This window comes from Syngnathus floridae, chromosome 20, assembly GCF_059516105.1.
Source record: "Syngnathus floridae isolate MCC-2025c chromosome 20, RoL_Sflo_1.0, whole genome shotgun sequence".
NCBI classification, from domain to species: domain Eukaryota; kingdom Metazoa; phylum Chordata; class Actinopteri; order Syngnathiformes; family Syngnathidae; genus Syngnathus; species Syngnathus floridae.
Genome location: NC_142432.1, coordinates 4,705,001 through 4,724,187, shown reverse-complemented (window position 1 = coordinate 4,724,187; position 19,187 = coordinate 4,705,001). Strand labels below are relative to the sequence as shown.

The window sequence follows — 19,187 nt, the reverse complement described above, 5'->3', positions numbered from 1 at the left end:
GCAGAGAGAACCTTCATTGTGCCTCGGGAAGGTCAGATGTGACGTCACCTCGGCAGAGGTAATAGTTTGGTTTATGATGAGAAACGATTTTGCAATTGATTAATTGATAAGAGAGTATTTGTACATCAATAAATCACTTGTGAGTGAGTAACAACAGATATTTAAATAGTTATGAATAATGTATATGTATTTTAATGTTTTCAATTGTTAAAAAAATTCTGATGCAATTGTCCCCTTACTTTTAGTGGGTCATATGTTCTATGATAATTTAATAAACAAATACAAACAACAATATATATATTACATTCTGTCTGTACAAGATAATATATTAAAGAGAAATAAAAACAGTTGATGTGTTATTTTTACTGGCAATGTTTACAGTTGCTATGTGGTTGTATTGTATTTAGCGTCAATTCTTTAAATTGAGCACCAGAAAAGGTGTGAATAGGCTTCAAAATAAAAGCATTAACAGGAAGTGGAGTGTTTTTGGCATTAATGCTAAATTTGTTACTTGTGTTTAACTCAGACAGAATTTTTTTTTCGGGCATTTTGAATGTAAATTGATTCAGCTGCTTCCAGCTGTTTTTTTTTTTTTTTTTTGTAGGCTGTTATTTATGGATTTGTTCATAGCATTGCGCAACCTGTTGTTTTCTGCTCCTGAACTATAGAATCACAAATAATATATGTCCGGCAATCATCTGGTCATCTGGTAATGCAGTTCAGGTATTTGAATGCAACCTTGAGACTGCAGGGCAAAAATCCACTGACAGGTTGGACTGTGTTTAACGGCCGCAAACTTTGAAGATTGTGACATTTTGGCATTGTTGTGCGAAAGGCAAGTGTCAGGGCTTTCAGAAAGCATTTGCAGCTTGCCTAGCTGGAGGTTATTGTTTGAGTTCCTCTAATGCGGAAGGTCAGGTGGGTGTATGGAAAAGGCGTTGCGGCACTGCCGGACAAGCTCTCGGAAATCAAATTTCATCCAAAAAAATATTATTTACGTTTTTTTTTAAATACATTTTCAGCCACCTAAACATGCAAGGGGCATCTAATTTATTCTCATCAAGGATGATTGATTAAACTGAACAACAGAAAAAAAAAAAGCTCAAATGTGCAGAAATAACAGCATGTTTGCTGATGTCAGACTAAAAAGTCACTTTGAGGCACAGGTATTGGATGGAAACATTTCCACCTGGGCCTTCGGGCAGAAGAGCGAGGAGAGCGAGGGTGTCGGGGCCGTGCGCCTGCCTGTCGCCTGCCCTCAGGACGCCCACAAATATCCATGTAAATTGCAGTTTAAGAGAAATCAATACAAGTGACAAGTTGCCAATGCCACTATCTGGGGCAGTAATGAAGGTGTGCTGGCAGGGGCCTGAAGCGCACATAGATAACGGAAAACAGGTTCGGTCGGGCAGGTTACACACACATCAACGGACAATACAACAAGGTCAGTAGTTCTTACACGGATGTAAAGTGTCCCAAAAACCTTGGACTTCCTATTTTTTATCAAGAACTGATGTTGATCACACAGTGATATAAGAAAGATTAAAAAAAAAAAAAAAAGAGGATATATATTGCAGGCAAGGACTGATTTGATGTTTTTGGTTTTGTTTTTTCCTTTTGATATACATTTTAATTTCTGCTTAATAATGCATGCCATGGAGATTTAAAACATCCCCCAAAACCAAAGTTTGTTGTTGCGAAGCCCCGCAAATCTAAGCATATCTGAATGTTTGTTTTTAGCCGTTTCGTTTGATGTCATATCTATGGATTGAAGAGATTTAAAATGGAGATTACATCAAACGCATGGTGACAACTCCTTTTTTTTTTTTTCCCCTTCATCAAATCAGCCACCTGCGATCTTTGATAAGGAGACCAATCAGTGTGCCACTCATACGCAATCATTTACTGCACATTTGATTTTGACTTCACATTGGAGTGAAGATGACTTTAATTTAGATGCAATTGGTGGTTCAGTCTATTTTTTACACTTGTTTACCAGGTCACGTGGGAGAAAAAAAAAAGTCCTATTATCCTACATTGTCTTCAAAATATATGACAAATAAGAAAATGCAGTTATATCCTGCTGGATGGATTTACTTGAGTCTCCTTATCACCCTTGGCAGCCCGCTTGTCGAGATGGAAGCCTGGGAGGCCTCCTCCCCATTAGTCTTTGGGAGTATATTGACTTTAAGCTTTTACTTTGCTTTTTCCAAAGGTGGCGCTTTGGTGGCGGAGTTGGTGGAGGGGATTAGTTGGCTGTCGTCTTATCATGTGTTCAGACGGGCAACTGGGAGAAACGTGTACCTTCATCTCCTCAACACAGTCGTTTTGCTGCTCTTCGGACGACACGGCAAACTAGCATAACAGTCTAGCGGCTGGTGTCGGATTTTAATTTATTAATGATGACCATTAAAATTGTCATGCAAAACCATTTTTTCAAAAATCAGTGTAGCCCATTACCTCTCAGCATTGTAATAGGTAATCAAAATAGACAGAATTGCTAAAAATGTCATTATTGAATTTGTAAAGGCAATTGAACGTCATGCAGGTTGAACGTGTGTGTGTGTGTGTGTGTGTGTGAGTTATATGCTGGAAGACTTTTTACTGATGTTAACATGCCACGAAGGTTATTTAACAGTAAGTAATTGTGGGTGACAGACTCCACCATGCAAGACTGGCCACACCTGCAGCTCAAATCCACATAAATCCAAGTACGTAGGGGAACTAGGAAAATAGAGGAGCAGTTGAAGGAGCACAAAACAGAGCTGGGAGTCAACACGAACACATAAGACGAGATGAAAACTGAAAAGTTTGAAGTTCTTACTGAACAACAGGAACAAATCCTCAGGACACTATTACTGGAGATGTTTTCAAACAACCTCAAAGTTGAGGACACGTAAAGAGTTTTATAAAAAAAGGTTCCTAAAAAGAAACATTAAACCTCTTTAAACAGCATGCTTCCTCACTCAATGTAAATGCAGCTGCAAATGAGGCAAAAAGTGCTATAGAAGCACTCCCTGCCCCCCCCCCCCCTCCTTTTTGCACATGACCATGATCCCCGAGGTTACATTCCCAAATGGAAACTTTAAAAGTGACATTTAAAACTTTATTTTAAGCGCATCATAGCAGTGAGTGGATGGAAAAATCCACACTTTTGTTAGCTAAAATATTTTTTTCCCTCCTCTGTGCAACCTCTCCTCCACCCTTCTTAATTGACACCCATTAATCACATTAAGTCTTTGGAAGAATTGTCTGCCCAGCGTCCGTCTTGGCTGACCCCAACATTTGGAGAGTGAAGATAAAGATGATGCAGTGACAGCTCTGCAATAGCCTTTTTTTTTTTCTCCTTGGGTCAGCATTTAGGGATAATGTGAATATCATTATACATAAGAGAGAAGAAACAAATGAGTTCTTTAAGAAGAGGTGAATGAAAGGGGGATTTTGGTTTCTATGGATAAATTGGCTGGGTGGATTTCAAATTAACATATTAGCAGTCTTCATATGTGCTTGTGCATTATGATGAGATTGTCTTGCCTGTTTAATATTACAACTTTATTAGTATGAATACATTTTTTGATTGTTTGAATTTGTGGTGATGTTTTATATTGGATTTCTTCATTATAGAATGTCTTCTTTGTTAGGCTGAATTCCAATCAAAATGACTTTCTGAATAGAAGCTAACATATTGCCCTTAATGTCACATAACATTATCAGCCCCGTGGTTTGGTACAATAGAGCCATTGTATTCAGGAGGGAGGGGGGTGCTTATCAGTGAAAGACAGGAAAGGAGAAAATGAATAGAATAAAAGTAAATTCAATCTCTGTTTTGCAAAGACGAGATTTCCTCAAATAGTCAATGCCTTATTCAAAAATCTCACTCAAAACACAGATGAACTACAACGTTCTTGACTATATTAAAAAGAAAGCCCACACATATACACCCCAAGGGCATATCCATGGTGTTTTTTCTTTGGATTTAAAATCATATTTGCAGGTGTTTGTTTGTTGCAGTTACTCCCTAGACTTATGATCTGCCTTCATTCAACACACAGAAACTCAAAGTAGACTGATCAAAATAATGCCTACTGATTTGTTTTTCTTGCACGAAACCAGAAGGTCAACTGTAGTGTGTCTGGACTTACATACCATAATATCTCATTTGCACAGAATGCACTCATGTAAGGTGTTCCACAGGGATCTATTTTGGGTACCTTGCTGTTTTCATTGTAGGTTCCATCCTACAAAATTAGGCATTCTCCATTCATGTCCATACTGTGTATAATACCGTACACAACTTCTTGTTTTTCTCTTTTAGCTGTGATTTCAGGTGATTGGAGATCTGTACTGACAAATAGCAGGGAAGTTGTGGAGGTCCCTGAAGCTACATAGGCTGGTTATGCCAGGTCTGATTAAGCCGAATACTGCATCGAGGAATCCCGGGATGGCAGGGAGTCCGGAGGGCTCAAGACAGGTGAGCATGGTCTCCTGACATCTGGTTAGAAATTTCACAATTAATAAAAACTCCAAACCTCTGCCTAACGTTCCATTATCATGAATATTTGCATGAGAGGACAAAAAGTGATTTGGTTAACCTGGAAAATGCAGATCCTAAAGATCTTGAAGTTCAACTTTATATTATTTTGGAAACATAGATTAATTGCCTCTTTTCCCAGGCAACATTAATCCTTGAAACTGCCTCGATTTGGCGCTCTCGCATCTCAGGGAGCCTCCATTCATCTCTCACACGCCACTAAAGCCATCGCGTAAAGTCAAACCGGCCCTCCCCTACCGCACACACTTTACGACATCACTAACATCCAGCTCATTAGCACTTTAAAGCTTTCCTGAATTACTTTAAGTCTTGTTTGATGTATTACAGAGCCGCAGTTGTGCAAATGGCAGGAAGCTCCGAGAGAGCAACAATGTTGCTTCTCACGGCGAGCAGTTCGTTAATCTCGCCATGCGGGGTGATTTGCTAGCTCGGGAGCATTGGATTTTTTTTTTCTGGGCCCTTGTGGTTTGCTGCTTCAGAGCCATCTAATACCTCTTGGAATAAACGCAAAGATCAGAGGGGGAGGCGCAGTTGTCCCTATGTGATATTTGCAAGGCGCCGTTTTAATTAATTTCCCCTGTCTTTGTTCACGGGACCGTGTGCGTACAGAATGGCAGCATATGGTGCTGCTCTGTTTTGCAAATCCTTCAGAATCCAATGGTGTGGGATTTATGAAAGTAACAGATGAGGTTTTGATCATTATGGCGGGCTGCTGATTGTAACCATAGCTGGAAACTGGTTATGCCTTAGATTCAGGTGGCCCGGCATATGCCGAGCATGGATGACGAGAGGTCATCCAGATCTTCAGCTATTTCATTATACCGACAGATGGCTGCAGGGATTTTCATCATTAAAACATCCCTCTGCTAAATCACTTGTGCATCCTCATTGTTTTTAAATCGACTATGACAAAAGTGTCGTCACAGCTGACATTAAACGTGTTGTTTTTCTGACCGAAAAAAAAATCTTCGAGTGTAACTTAAAGGCGTAAACATAAAGAAGAGTTTTACAACTACTATGAAAATCTAAGCCTCGATCAAACAGTATATTGCTTATTATATTTCAAACTTGCTGTAATCAACGCAACATAATTAAAAACTCATATTTACTGTACGATGCATCAAGATGGAGATTATTGTTTCAAGGCTTCCCGCCCCCCACTCAAGATTTGATGATTGATTGGAATTGGAGGAAAGCATTCTTGGTGAAAAAAAAAATTATGCAGCGGGAACAAGTCAGAGTTAGAGCTAAATAGCACTGCATTGTTCCTGATTACAAGGCCCTGCTAACTCACCATGTTGGCATCCTCTCCGCCAATAACAAGGCAGGGTGAATGGTATGTAATCAATCTTTGATCCAATCAGAGGTGGATTCTTGTTTGACTGACAGAGGGGTCTCTGTGGGACTCTGATGAGGGCGAACAAAAGTGCTCCTCAGGGATGAAAGGGTCACGACAAAGAGATAATCTGATCCAAATTTAGTCAGTTCTGTTATATCGAGCCCATTTTTCAACCCGTGTTAAATGGAGCCATTTTACAAGGTCAGAAACTGAAATAATCACCAAAGTTGACCTCCTAACTATTACAACATGAATGATTTGAACATTTGATCACTTGAATAATTTACATTTCACCTTGTGCTTTTCATTTATTTTCTGTTACGCACCCCCTAGGAAATATTTCAAAGTAAAATTGTTATATGTATGTAAATGTCTGCATAAAAAACTAAAAGCAAAAATATAGATGTGGATGTGAAATTGCACTTCATTCTCATATTCTTAAAAAAAATAAATTACATAAATAAATAAAAATAATAATAATAATAATGATAATGATAATGATAATGATAATGATAATAATAATAATAATAATAATACAGTTGGCCATTATACAAAAATACTGTATATACTGTGTATCTTGAGGTGAATCCTAATCCAAAAATGGTGGACATCTTTGGCTCAGATTTATATCCGGTGCCTCGGGTGATATCAGTGTTTACATTACAGTTGCACTGAGGCAGTATAAAACTAATGAACCATAATATTATCATCATCATCATGACCCATCATTCAATTTACATCAAGGTGAACAACATGCTGATACACTCCTCCCGAGATTGGATTTTATGAAAAAGAAATCCTTCATGTGAACAGTAGATGGTGGTATTATGAGCTGTGGTAAAGCTCAATATCACTTTGACATGTGCTCCACGCTGTGGACTGCTTTACCTTCATCCCATCAGACCATTTAAGACCGAATCTCCTCATCAAACTACACGTTTAGGTGAAGAGGTTAATCTAAGATTGACCAAGGGAAGTTTCAGTATAATAAAAAAGTTGTTCGACTAATCCGGTTACAACTGCCCTCATTGAATATACATGTTTCAGAACAGTTTTTCTTGTCATCAAATAAAAAAAAAAAAGCAGTGACAGAATTATAAAGACCCAGAAGCAACATGTCTTTGAATTGACAGAGCCAAGGGATGGTAAACTGTCAAAGGAATTCTGTTTTGCCTCTTTAGTTGGAATTGATTTCTTCAAAGGCGGCTTTTTTTTTTTTTTTTTTTAATTAAAACACTGAGCTAGCTAATTGTGAAATTGATTGTAGCTGCTTTTTTTTTTTTAATGGTGTAAAGCAGGGGTGTCAATTTCATTTTTTTCACGGGCCGCATTGTAGTCATAGCTTCTTTCGGAGGGCCATTATGACTGTCAACCCAAATAAATGTATGAGCAAATCATATCATATACAGTAAAAGCTACAAAACAAACTGACAAATAACTCGTTTTCAAATCAGACGAGTAAAATCTGGTCAAATATTCTTAAAGAAAGATATTATTAAAAGTAAATTTGAAATTCTAGTACTGACACACAGATTTAATGCACAATTTGTCTTCACGGGCCACATAAAATGATTTGGCCGGCCGTATCTGGCCCCCGGGCCTTGAGTTTGCCACCTATGGCGTAAAGCAATACACTGATGCCCGTAGCACAATCTGTATTTATCAGGAAAACTAAAATGCACCTTCTGCCTGTCATGGTCCTTCTTATTCTCTCATTTTTCAATGCTTAATGCTTTAATCTCTCAAACACTCAAAACGTTGAAGAAGTTATAAGCTATATGTTGGAGTGACAGCATGGGAGTCTTTAACTCACAGCAAAAGCCAGTAAGCTCATCCTCAAAGTAGCTTGAAAGACGAGCAAGGAGGATTATACACTGGACCATATTGGAATTTCATGAAGGGATATGCACGTGGTTTACATGTCCTGTAGCGTCTTTGGATAATGGACAGCTGAACTGTAAATGTCTTCTAGTCTCCTTATGATGAACTCATTGTACTTCTCCACCTGCCAGTAAGATTTACGACTCTCGAGAGATGAGATTTCCTTTGGAAAATCATGTGACAAACCTTCACATTCGTCTTTCTCGAGGGCTAACATTACCCTTCGGAGACATTATATCTCAGCAGATCTTTTTTGGCAGTGGATTCATCACGAGTTTCAATTATTCATCTAGATTTTTTTTTTTCCTGCAAGTCTATAAAGCTACAATTTAGTGGAGAATAAAATGGTTCCTCATTAAAACGATAAGACTCTCCGGGAAAATATCCGTACCTACTTTTTTTTTTGTTATTTCCTTACTTACAGATCCAGATTACTGTGAATCTGCAACTAAAATTAAATGCCATAAAATTAGCAATAATATTCATAAAATTGATTTAGAATGACAACTAAAGTAGCATTAAACATATAAATAAATAATGTCTATCTATGACCCAAGGAAATATCCTACATTCAAGTACAAGCCAATTAAATCCGACTTGTCTCACGTTCACTGAAGCAAATCTCTCGCTGTTGACTTGTTCTTTAGCGGACGTTGGTTCAGTTCTTGGTCTGACAGACATGACGGATCATGAGCAGCTCATGTTGTTAATTTTGTCAGGGAAATGCATCCCTTGCCGTTCTAATTAATCACGACTCACTCAGCACATTGCTAAATGGCTCCAATCAAGTCAAGGAGTTAACTTTCTTCATTCCATGTGCATATTTAAAACTTCAACACACACTTATTGACACCTGCTCTGTACGACATCATAAATCACACTTTACTTCTTATCGTTGAACTCTCCATAGACACTGTTCATCGTCAGAGTAATTAGTCCGACATATCTGCAGGGAGTGACAGTGTATTGCCCTGGTGACATTTTTTTCCGGAGAAAAGAGTTGACAAGGGTCAAGCACCACTTGTAAATATGGCCTTGTTGTTTTATTAGTAGCTCATGATGCCAAATAGAATGTTGCTATGCCGACATGAGTTTCTGACTTAACTGTGGTTCATTAAACGAATATATATTAGGGAAAAAGTAAAAATAACAAGGAATGAAATCTTCAACAGGAAACGAGTGGAAAAAGCTACAAACCTGACTGCTGGGAAAAAAAAAAACATTCTCACTTAAATCCCAGCGAGACTAAAACGGATTCACGGATTACACTGTGTGCTCACTTAGGTTTAATCAAAAAGCAACGCTGCGCAGGCTAGTTTGGTCCTTGTTAGACATTTAAGCCAAGCAGGTTTTGTAAGACGGCGAGGAAATACTTGTCTTGCAACATCTACCTCTGATCTAGTAGCGCATTTCTATTGTGAATCGTTTTCATTTTTATATTTCAACAATTTCAGACTTTAACCTTCATCTTGGTAGTCTCAGTCTTCCAATATCACTCCAATGTGTGTTTTTTTTGTTGACACTACTTTTTTATCCCAGTTTGTATGATCTCTATATGGAAGACGGCATGTTGTAGGCTTGATCTCTGTAAAGCAATAAAACTTTTCTCTTTTTTTTTTTGCTTTTGTTTTACCCACACACTCCCTCTGTGAGTCCTTGTACAAACAGTGCAGGTAAGTCTGCATTTGTCTTCTTTCGGGAGGGAGAGGAGACAAAGAGCGCCCTGAAGCTTTCTCTCATGAACAAAAATGAAACGGAGAAAAAAAAAAAGTAAATATGGGTTATTGCTCGACGTGAGCGTGCGTAGGCGGCGGGCGCGGGAATCATAGTCGTAAAACCTGATGTAAAAGTTAATGTCCGTGAAAAAGCGCTGTTACAAATCTATTTTTATATTTTTCTTTGTTGCTAGCATGCTAGTTTGTAAATGCATTCCACATATAATATAATTGATTGACGCACGATTGCCTGGCTGGTCCACGGAATCACCAATTCCGTCATCGTATTTAATCGGCATCTCTTTTCTGTTCACCTGTGTGAACTTTAAAGTTTCATTCCCACTCATTAACAGTATAACCAAGTAGTTCTTGGCCTGAGATCAAGTCCACCTCTTCAAAGAGATAGTGGAGCTGAAAAAGTCCAGGTTACGAGAGAGGAGGATCTCATTTAATGAGTCTCGTCTCTGTTCTCACTGACCACACTTAAGACGACCTTCTTTTCTGACAGCTGAGGTTCCAATCTGTTCACTAATTGTAAATTTATCAATGTTTTCCATCATTGGATCTCCTCAAATTCCAGAGAAAGGAAATCAAAGCAAACAAAAAATGCATTTTTATGGTTTCAGGTGTGTCCCGCATTTTTTGAGGGTCAACAAAATAGCGTCATCATCATGTCATAATGACACATTCTGAGTTCAAGGGGTAGCTCAGATGATGATGATGCTGTCTGGATATACCTTCTTGTTTCATGTTGACTAATATCCAGCTTTTTACCAAATCTTTTTTGAGAAGTCTTTGATGCCGGGAACAAAAGACACCAAAGTTGCATGTGGACAGTCGAGGTTAAGAACCAAACTTCCTGGATGTTTTATCAGCTCTCCACATACCCACTGGACATCTGATTTTTGGAAAAAGCTGCCTTTTGGAGAACCCCTCTCAGCATTTGAAGTTTTCAAACAATGTGCAGTCTTCTCTTGTCGAGAAGTCTGGTCTACTCTAAAAGCCTTGTCAAGGATCTAACGTTAATCTATCACCACTTGTTACATCAGCCCTTCCCTTCCTTAGGACTTCTTATTTATTTCTGAAATGGCTTTGAACTACCACAGACTAAGGTGTTCTCCATCCCATCTCTTTGGTTAGGTGCTTAGGTGGGATTAGGAGGGATGGATGAGGACTGACGGCATCCGTTCACTCCTTAGCAATAACCCCTGCAGGGGAAAGTAAAATCCAGCAGAACAGACGGACAATACCGGGCATCCTCATTTTTTTTGTTTTCCTTCTTACTACTCCTTTTGTGGAATCTACACGGAGCTTCTCTTCAGAGAATTAATTGCGCACTAATGTGATTCATAAGATAAATCACACTCTTATTTTGTATTGGGAAGGGAACAACATGGAACTCCTGAGAGAGTTGAACAGAATCATTATCTTAAAAAAACATCTAATCTGTTAATAAGAAGAGCGCAGTGTAAATGAGGACTGTCATCTAGCCTCCGCTGGGATTAATTTTTTTTTTTTCGCTGTACCCAACGTCTATCACCCAGGCTGGTAACACACTTGGGAAAAACACACTAGATGATCCACGGCTGTTTGGCTCCCAGCAAGTGGAACACAAACCAAAGAACCTTTCAAAGTTAAACAAATCACCCTCGGGTGATGTGTCCTTCCACATTTGGCTCCCGACTCTAGCAGCAAACTAATGTTTGTCGACGACATAAACAGTTAGGTGGCGCAGACAGTCGAGAAAAAAAAAAATAAGACGATGATCTTATTTAAGAAATCGGCAGGAACAAACTACTTTGTAAACGATATTCTATGCCTACAATAAATATAATTAGCTGAAGAATTGAAACACACCATTCTCACATAAATAATTAAACATCTGTATTATTTTTAACATCTTTAACATCTATTAAAGCATTTTGCGGGCAAGTCATCAAAAACACGTCCGGAAGGCAAGACTGATGAAAATAATCCAGACATCCTCTTCCCTTATATTGCACTCCAGCTCTCCAAGGAAAGCCCGAAGCATTCTCGGGCCCTCTGAGCTGTATAATCCCTCCAGCATGTTCTCGCTCTGCCCTAATCGTTGAACACTCGCAGACAGACGGGAGGCATCCTAATCAGATACTACGACTACCTTGGCTCCTTTTTTTTTTTTTACAGACACGAGACAAATCCTGCCCTGAGCTCAACTCCAAAATTTCAACAACCTCTACCAACATTTCATTCTTATTGTTTCTTGTAACTACAACCAAGGTGTGGAATATCACAATAGCCCAGCAGAAACAGCATGATAAACAAATTGATTATTCCCCCCTTACAGTGCAAAAAACTGCTTACCCTAGGCAGGAAATAGGCCTTCTTCCATCCTTCTTCTCCTCTCAGCAAAAGAATGATTGATCTCTCCATCGGTGATAAGAAGCTCTTCCCCTTTAGGTTCTCGCTGCCACCCGTGTCCCACTTTCCCTGAGCTATCATGGCGGGCCTGTCTGAGAGGCCAATGATAACGGCAGACCTGGGACACACAGGTAAATCAATCTTAGCAATGGAAGCGAGAGGTAGGAATGAGTGTTTATGTGCCTCAATGTATATTTTTCACCAACAGCTGTCATGGACATGTTATCAGTGCATACACAAACATGATAGAATGTGTCAAGATACTGAGGAATTTGTTATGATACTGCAACTCTAGTTATACTATGAAATTAATATAGCTAAAGTGTAAATGGGTTCCCATGAGTAGCCCCCTGTTTTAAAAATAGTTCTCCATTGATGGGACAATATGATTTACTTGGAATGGTGTGGAAGTGAGAACTTCAAATTGAAAATGTTTGCAGAGATTTAATGAAACTACATTTTTATGAGATCACATTTTGGTGTGGTGTTTCCTCATCAGTGTCAAACTATAACTTTTCACAGGAGACTTGGATTATTTAGTAGTTTGCATGATTTTTGAATGATTTTTTTGCATGATTTTCCGTGATTTTTAATTTTTGAAGAACAGACAGGTGAGAGAAACGAAAAACAGACTCAGACCCACAAAACATGCACGGCACAAAACTTTACTGCCAGATGAAAATAGATAGAAGGAGAAGCTCAACTAAATGCTATAGCAACACGTAGGAGAAAAATAATTCCACACCTTTCTTGCATCTTCGGGCACGTTCAGAAATGCACTTAGACAATTCAGGAAATATCAGGGGTGAAGCGTATTTCCGAACGTGCCGTCAATGACCCGCAAAAGGTGACCAACAGGTATGACACAGGAGGCCCCGCCCACAAACGCTCACCAAGGAGATAAACCGTTTTTTGTTAAACCCTGAAACCTGTCACGCACAAATGCTGACATCTCCCAGAGGCATGATAAACACAACTCGGGGTATGAAGAAGTGCCTCCATGTGTAAAAAAGCTTTTATTGCATTTCTGCCACATTTTGAAAATAGAAGAGCCTTTAGTGGCGTCAAGCTTCATCCCTGGTGTTCATGGTCATGATAAAAACTTTTTTCTGCATACCTGACTCCTAAAGAAAAAATACACTTTGCAATGTGTTTGTTTCAACCTTGGCTTCATCAGAAAAAAAACATTTCCTTACATACACTAGAAGAACCTATTACTGAGAATTTGTCATTCAGTAAGGTGACCTTACAAAAAATCTCTTTCCAAACTATATTTATTCAAGCAACACTTATAATTACATTTGGCTGTTAGTGTTGCAAACGGCAACACTGACTTACAGGTTGAAGGAGTGAATTATTGATCCAGCAATACAGAGCCATTTTTATTCATTTATATGAAAATGCCAAAATATATTACAGTATTTATTTTTTCAAAGACTGAAGTAAGAGACATTCAATAATTATGACGCTTATGAAAGTGATCATGGAAAATCCATTGAACACCATCCAATGAATTTGCTCATATCTCCCACATGACCTTTACCAAACACAGTTTGACATTAAACTAATGTCTTCTTAATCAATATGCATTTCACAGTTTTAACACCAAATTGATTTTGTGAGTACACCACAAAACTGTCTGCCACATTGCAGTAATTTAATTTGCAAAAAAAGAAAAACAATATTAGTACTTTGTTTTATTTTTTTCTATAATTCTTATTATTTCTATCTATTAAAACTGCATGCTCTTTAAAATATAGTTTTGTCAGTCCAGCCAGTCAATTTGTTGAAAACAAGACAGTTAAAAAAAAAAAAAATCAATATTTGATTATAAAATGTGTATTTCTTATCTAAGTTGTGACTATCGCAACAAAATCTTGTTATCTTTAAAGCTCACCTTGACAAGGTTATGAGGGATTTACCGATGGTGCCTGCTTGCTGTTCTGTTTGAATAGGACCAGTTTAAATCCAAGGATACATACTGGACCAAAGACGGAGGAAATGAACTGTTGAACAATGCAATAGCAATTTCGAAGTCACGGGAGATTGCCTAAAAAGAAAAGTACCGTAAAACATGGCGACAAAAAAAAAAAATCCACCTGTCTACTGTATGCTAACTGGACTGTCTGGTTATTATTGCCTCTCCTCCTCCCACAACAATGTACGTCCAGGTCAGAGCTGTCATATCTGTATTCCTCACCAACCAAAAATTAAGAATTTAATTACAGTAACACAAAAGAGAAGGCAGCAGCTCAATACAGTTTCATGGTAATAAGGCGACAGGAGGTTGAAGGCAGCATTTGTAAAGTAATCATTGAGCTACGCTTGATGAATTTTAAATGGGGAGATAAAAAGGTAAGGTTTGAAATTGTCAGCATCTCAGAAGGTACAGAGGAAATCCTGCTGTAAGATTTCAAACATGTTGCCATCTGCGGGCCGAAGATACCGAGAAGTTCATGACCGGGTCGTATCATCGTAGCGAGGCTGGTATTTATATCAAAAGAGGCTTGTGATGTTTTTTTTTCTCACATGATGGATCTATAAGAAAGAAAGTAGTGATGAGCGGACTATCTTTTTCTGTCAATTGGTCAGAAATGTTAAAAATAATGTTGAATTATCTAATTCAAACATATCTTAGATTCAAATATCTATTTAATGGTGTTATCAGATCAGGATCTCTTTACAAAAGACATTTAATATTTTTTAATATATGCAGTTTGCATTGCCACCAGCAATTTCAGTATGTTGAGAAAAAAAAAAGAGTAAAGTCATTTGCTACCTTGCTTGCATTTTCATTCCCTTTCTCGGGGAACAGTCGTTTGGACAATTTGTTCAGCACTTAATAAATCGTATGGAGGTGATATGATTGATCACTCAATGTAGCATACCCAGGCAGGAATATTTGTCGGAGCAAGCATGGAGTATTAGCAAAAACTATTTTGGTATATGACTTTCACATATGGCATAACTGGGTCAATGCTTCTAATTTAAAAAAAAAAAAAAACTGGCTGTGTTCCACTAAAAATATTAGCCGCCTAAGAAGGACAGAGAAAGTCACGCTCATCCAATACAGTAAAAGTCCTTTCTGGAAAGTTATCCTTCTAAAATAGATGAAATCCAAACCTAATGCAAGTGATTAGTAAAAATACCAGGAACAAATGAGTTTCACCTTAGTCTTTCAAATGAAGGGCTCAGTAATCAGGGTAATTGCAAATAATAACCCCGGCCCACGGTATAGTGCCTGGGGTTCTCAGCCAGCCCCTTCTGTCGCATTCCTTGTTCCCACTGATGATGTCATTAACATAGCGGGGCTCCGAGGCACATCCCGCTGTTCAGCATGATTAAGATACGCACTGACTCGGTGTCATCAATTCCAGCAGCGGCTATTTCTGACTTTTGCTTTTATTTACCTGGCTAATCCGGTTCCTAGCTTGCTACATTCCAAAAATGAGGATTTAAATGAGAATTTGATGATAAAATGACATTAGTTGTCTCATCAATATCTCAAGTTTCCCATAAAATGCCATGCAAGCAAACATAGGCAGTTTTTTCACACCAGGATTAAACATCTCGCCTCCATGATGCTCCCTTGCCATTTCATTCCAGCGAATGATATTTGTCCAATGTCTTAATGCTTAGATCCCTGTCTCCTAATTGATGTTCTTCAGACAAGAATATTGACGGCACAGCTCATCCAGATTGGCAGCTGCATGAATCGTTATTAGCCCGGCAGTCGGACACACCGGCATGTTGCGAGAGCATGTTCAAGTTATGCTGACCGACCCCAGGGGATGTGATCGCGGCTCACACAAGAGATAATTAACCAGCCGAGGCCGGCAGCCCACAGGTCGGCGACCCGCTGAGTGGGAGAATGGGACGAAAACACAGGATGGGAGGGCAACCCCTGAGGTGTGTTCACACCATCCAGGGAAGACATTTATTTATTTATTTATTTATATTTATTTATTTATTTATTTATTTATTTATTTATTTATTTATTTATTATTTTGGGTTTTTAGCGCTGCAAAAATGTACTTGTTAAAGTATTTATTTATGTATTTATTTATATATTTTTATATATTTTATATTTTTATTATTTTTGTTTTTTTAGTGCTGCAAAAAACGAATGCAAAAAAAAAAAACCTGCATCCCATTATCAGAGAAAATAATAAATAATGACCTGAAATCAAATCGCCCAGCTCACATTAAAAACCGAATCTTTTTTTGAATTTGCATATTCCTGGATATTCCGACTTCTCGTAAACAGCTCTGTTTAATCGCATTTGTCAGGGTAGTGAAGAGATGCTCATCTTACACGTTGTCACGGTTTCCTTGACAACTGCAGTGAGACTTTTGCACGGCTTAATCTATAGTTTCAGATTCTCGCACACACACACGGCGATAATTACACACCGTCTGCCGTTTGGAAGTTCAATTGAACCGCAGATCAGGTGAAGCAATGTGATTGAGTGGACGGTGGATGTGGACATAGGATTAAGCGGCGTGTTCATTTTCTGCTCAACATGGATATTGACTTTCTGTTGTCCTCCAGTCACTTCATCCCCTCCACACTGTTGACATGAAGACTCTCACCTTTGAGCATCACGTTGACACTAATGTGGTGGCAAAGCAGCGTTGGATCTCTCAAAGTGCATCAAGGCAAATTACTTAATTCACCAGTTGCTTCCATTTGTATTCATTAGTCACCGTTTGTCACTTGTTACTTGATAACAGCGAGTAGAGATTTGCTTTGTGTCCCCTTTTTGCAAAATGTCACTGAATCGATAAATGGAAATGTCAATTAAATCCACATTCATCCATCTTAGAAGATAAAACAACTCACCAATGTTTGTGTAGGTGTACCTAATCGTTTGTCCAGTTTGTCTTTTCTAACATCTCTAATTCTTTTCCACTTGACTACCGCATTTTCCGCACTATAAGGCGCACCGGATTATAAGGCGCACCTTCAATGAATGGCCCAATTTAAAACTTTGTCCATATATAAGATATATACATTTGGCCCGCGGGCCGGACTTTGGAAACACCTGCTGTAGTGGCTCAATATTGGTCCATATATAAGGCGAACCTGATTATAAGGCGCACTGTTGGCTTTTGAGAAAATTTGAGTTTTTTAGATGCGCCTTATAATGTGGAAAATACGGTAATCATAATTTGACAGCCACTCTATCAAAATGACATATTTAATTCCCAAAACAATAAATAACAATACATAAACCTTAACCAGTGCAACCTTTTTTTTTTTTTTTAGCTCATCGGTCAGTTGGTGAATTATCTTCCTTAAGGGAGCGTCCCGTCTTTGCGTGTGGAGTGATATATTTCAGATATGACGCTTCTGGACCTGAAATATTTATTTACAACCATAGTAAAATATTTCCATGACGACCCTGCAGCTTCACAGGAAATTATGCTTACAATAGATTTAAAGCACCATTTAAAAAAAAAGAATACAGATGAGATTTTTTTTTTCAATATCACGACTATGCAATACTTTACATAGCAGATATAGTTTGAAAAAAAAACTGAGTTCCCTCTTCAAAGGTGAAGTGAGGAAATGAGGGGAAAAAGTAAGAAGTGGGCTGAGGACGAATCAACATACTACAAATTCAAAAGCTGCTAGACATTATGTCCATTCATCACCTGCTGCAGTGTGAAGAATAAAAGGAATGGAGTCTATTATAGAACGAGAGAGCTGCTAAGCCGCTTGCCACTGTTGATTTCTTGCCGAAGTCGATAAATTGAGCAAGGCCTAAGCAGGCTACATGTGTTAAACAGTGAGCGCCGCTTGGCACGCTGCATTTGTCACCGGCGCTTTAGCTGATTGCATCGCTGTATTGACTCGCTGTATTCATGCGCTCGCCATGCAGAAAATGCACTGAAGAAAAATGCTCTCTGATTGTGCTATAATGACTTTAATAATACCTCTCGTTTTACATCGTGTTCATTAAACCAAGATAGAGTTGAGTGTGGAGCAGATTTGGACACACTGGCTTCAGCGCTAAGAACAACAAAACAAAACAGTGGCAAATGGCAATCTGTCACTCATTCCTTAACCCCTTCCTCGACCTTTGCTCCTGCATAAAACACACTTCCTGCCCCCGAAAAAAGGCTTTGGAAACTATTTATAAGCTGCCATTGATGACTATAGACGTCATTTTTACTAGGCTGGCAGTGAATTAACCTTTTTAACCTATTTTAGAATATGAAAAGCAGTTCATTTGGGTTAAGATTAAATAAAATAAATTGTCAGGAGGAAAATATTGGGAGTAAAAAATATTTTTCAACGAATGCATACAATGTACCCCAAAATAAATTATTAGTTGCATTAACTTTCATTCAATATGTAGCAAACTAATGACAAAAAAAATGGACTGTTCCATTTTTAAATAGAAAAAAATGAGCGTCAGTTTTGCCACTGAAACAAGAGAACGAGGTTCCCTCGACGACTTGCTCTCGTTATAAAATTCAATTTGTCTCATCAAGATGACATTCAACCTTTAGCTGCTTGTCTAACGTGCGGTAATTAGAATGAATGTAAATACATAACTTTTAATATGCATATATTTATGTTTATTAAATAAATCATCAATGGCCTATATTAGTCACACACTGGTGATTTTTCTAGCTTATTTTTAGTCCGTTGTCCTCCTCTCGTTACTGCAGTTAGTAGCACCATGTTTTCTCTTTGCAGGTTCCATCAATGTCTTCCACCCCTCCCCCCAGAATGTGTGCTTCTCATTATTCACCCTCAATTATGTGAAGAGTTTGTCCTGCACTGCTTAATTACTTCTTCCAGGAAGATGATAAGTTAATTTTTGCGATTAACCCTCTGACACTTTGGCAGACGAGAATATCAAGAGCAGATTAGCATTTTTTTTTTTTTTTGTTAGCGTCTGACTCTCTCCGTGACATCGGGGGCAGTTATTTGCAAATGGGTGAAAGGGTGTACAAAATAATACAAATGGTTGGATATTTATTTAAAGAAAAAAAGGTGGATTGATCGTTTGAATTCCATTAAACGAAAACGACTTTCACTCATATAGAAATGAAAGGTCCTTGGGCACCTTGATGGTTTTGTCATGTAAAGAAGATGGCAGGAAACAAGTTGCAATTAGTGCTCTGGCTCGCATCCCTTCATCTCTCTCTTTCTCAAATGAAGCTTTGCACTTTGTGTCGACTAATGTTTAACGCTCTCTCTCTCGCTCTCTCTGCACCATCTCCTCTGATTACTGGCATTACAGCAAATTTGCAGTTGATAATCAGCCTCAGATTCCTGCTAAAT

At 38.4% G+C, this 19,187-nt stretch overlaps 1 protein-coding gene across 4 annotated transcripts in view; it reads right to left on the bottom strand.

Moving 5' to 3' along the window:
• The window catches only part of adarb2 (adenosine deaminase RNA specific B2 (inactive)), a 184,964-nt gene that overhangs the window by 82,115 nt on the left and 83,662 nt on the right, over nucleotides 1–19,187 (bottom strand). For all 4 annotated transcript variants that reach the window (XM_088363947.1, XM_088363951.1, XM_088363948.1 and 1 more), the window contains one exon: nucleotides 11,831–12,005. The gene's annotated coding sequence lies outside the window, so the exon portion shown is untranslated. The remainder of the gene's footprint in view (nucleotides 1–11,830; nucleotides 12,006–19,187) is intronic.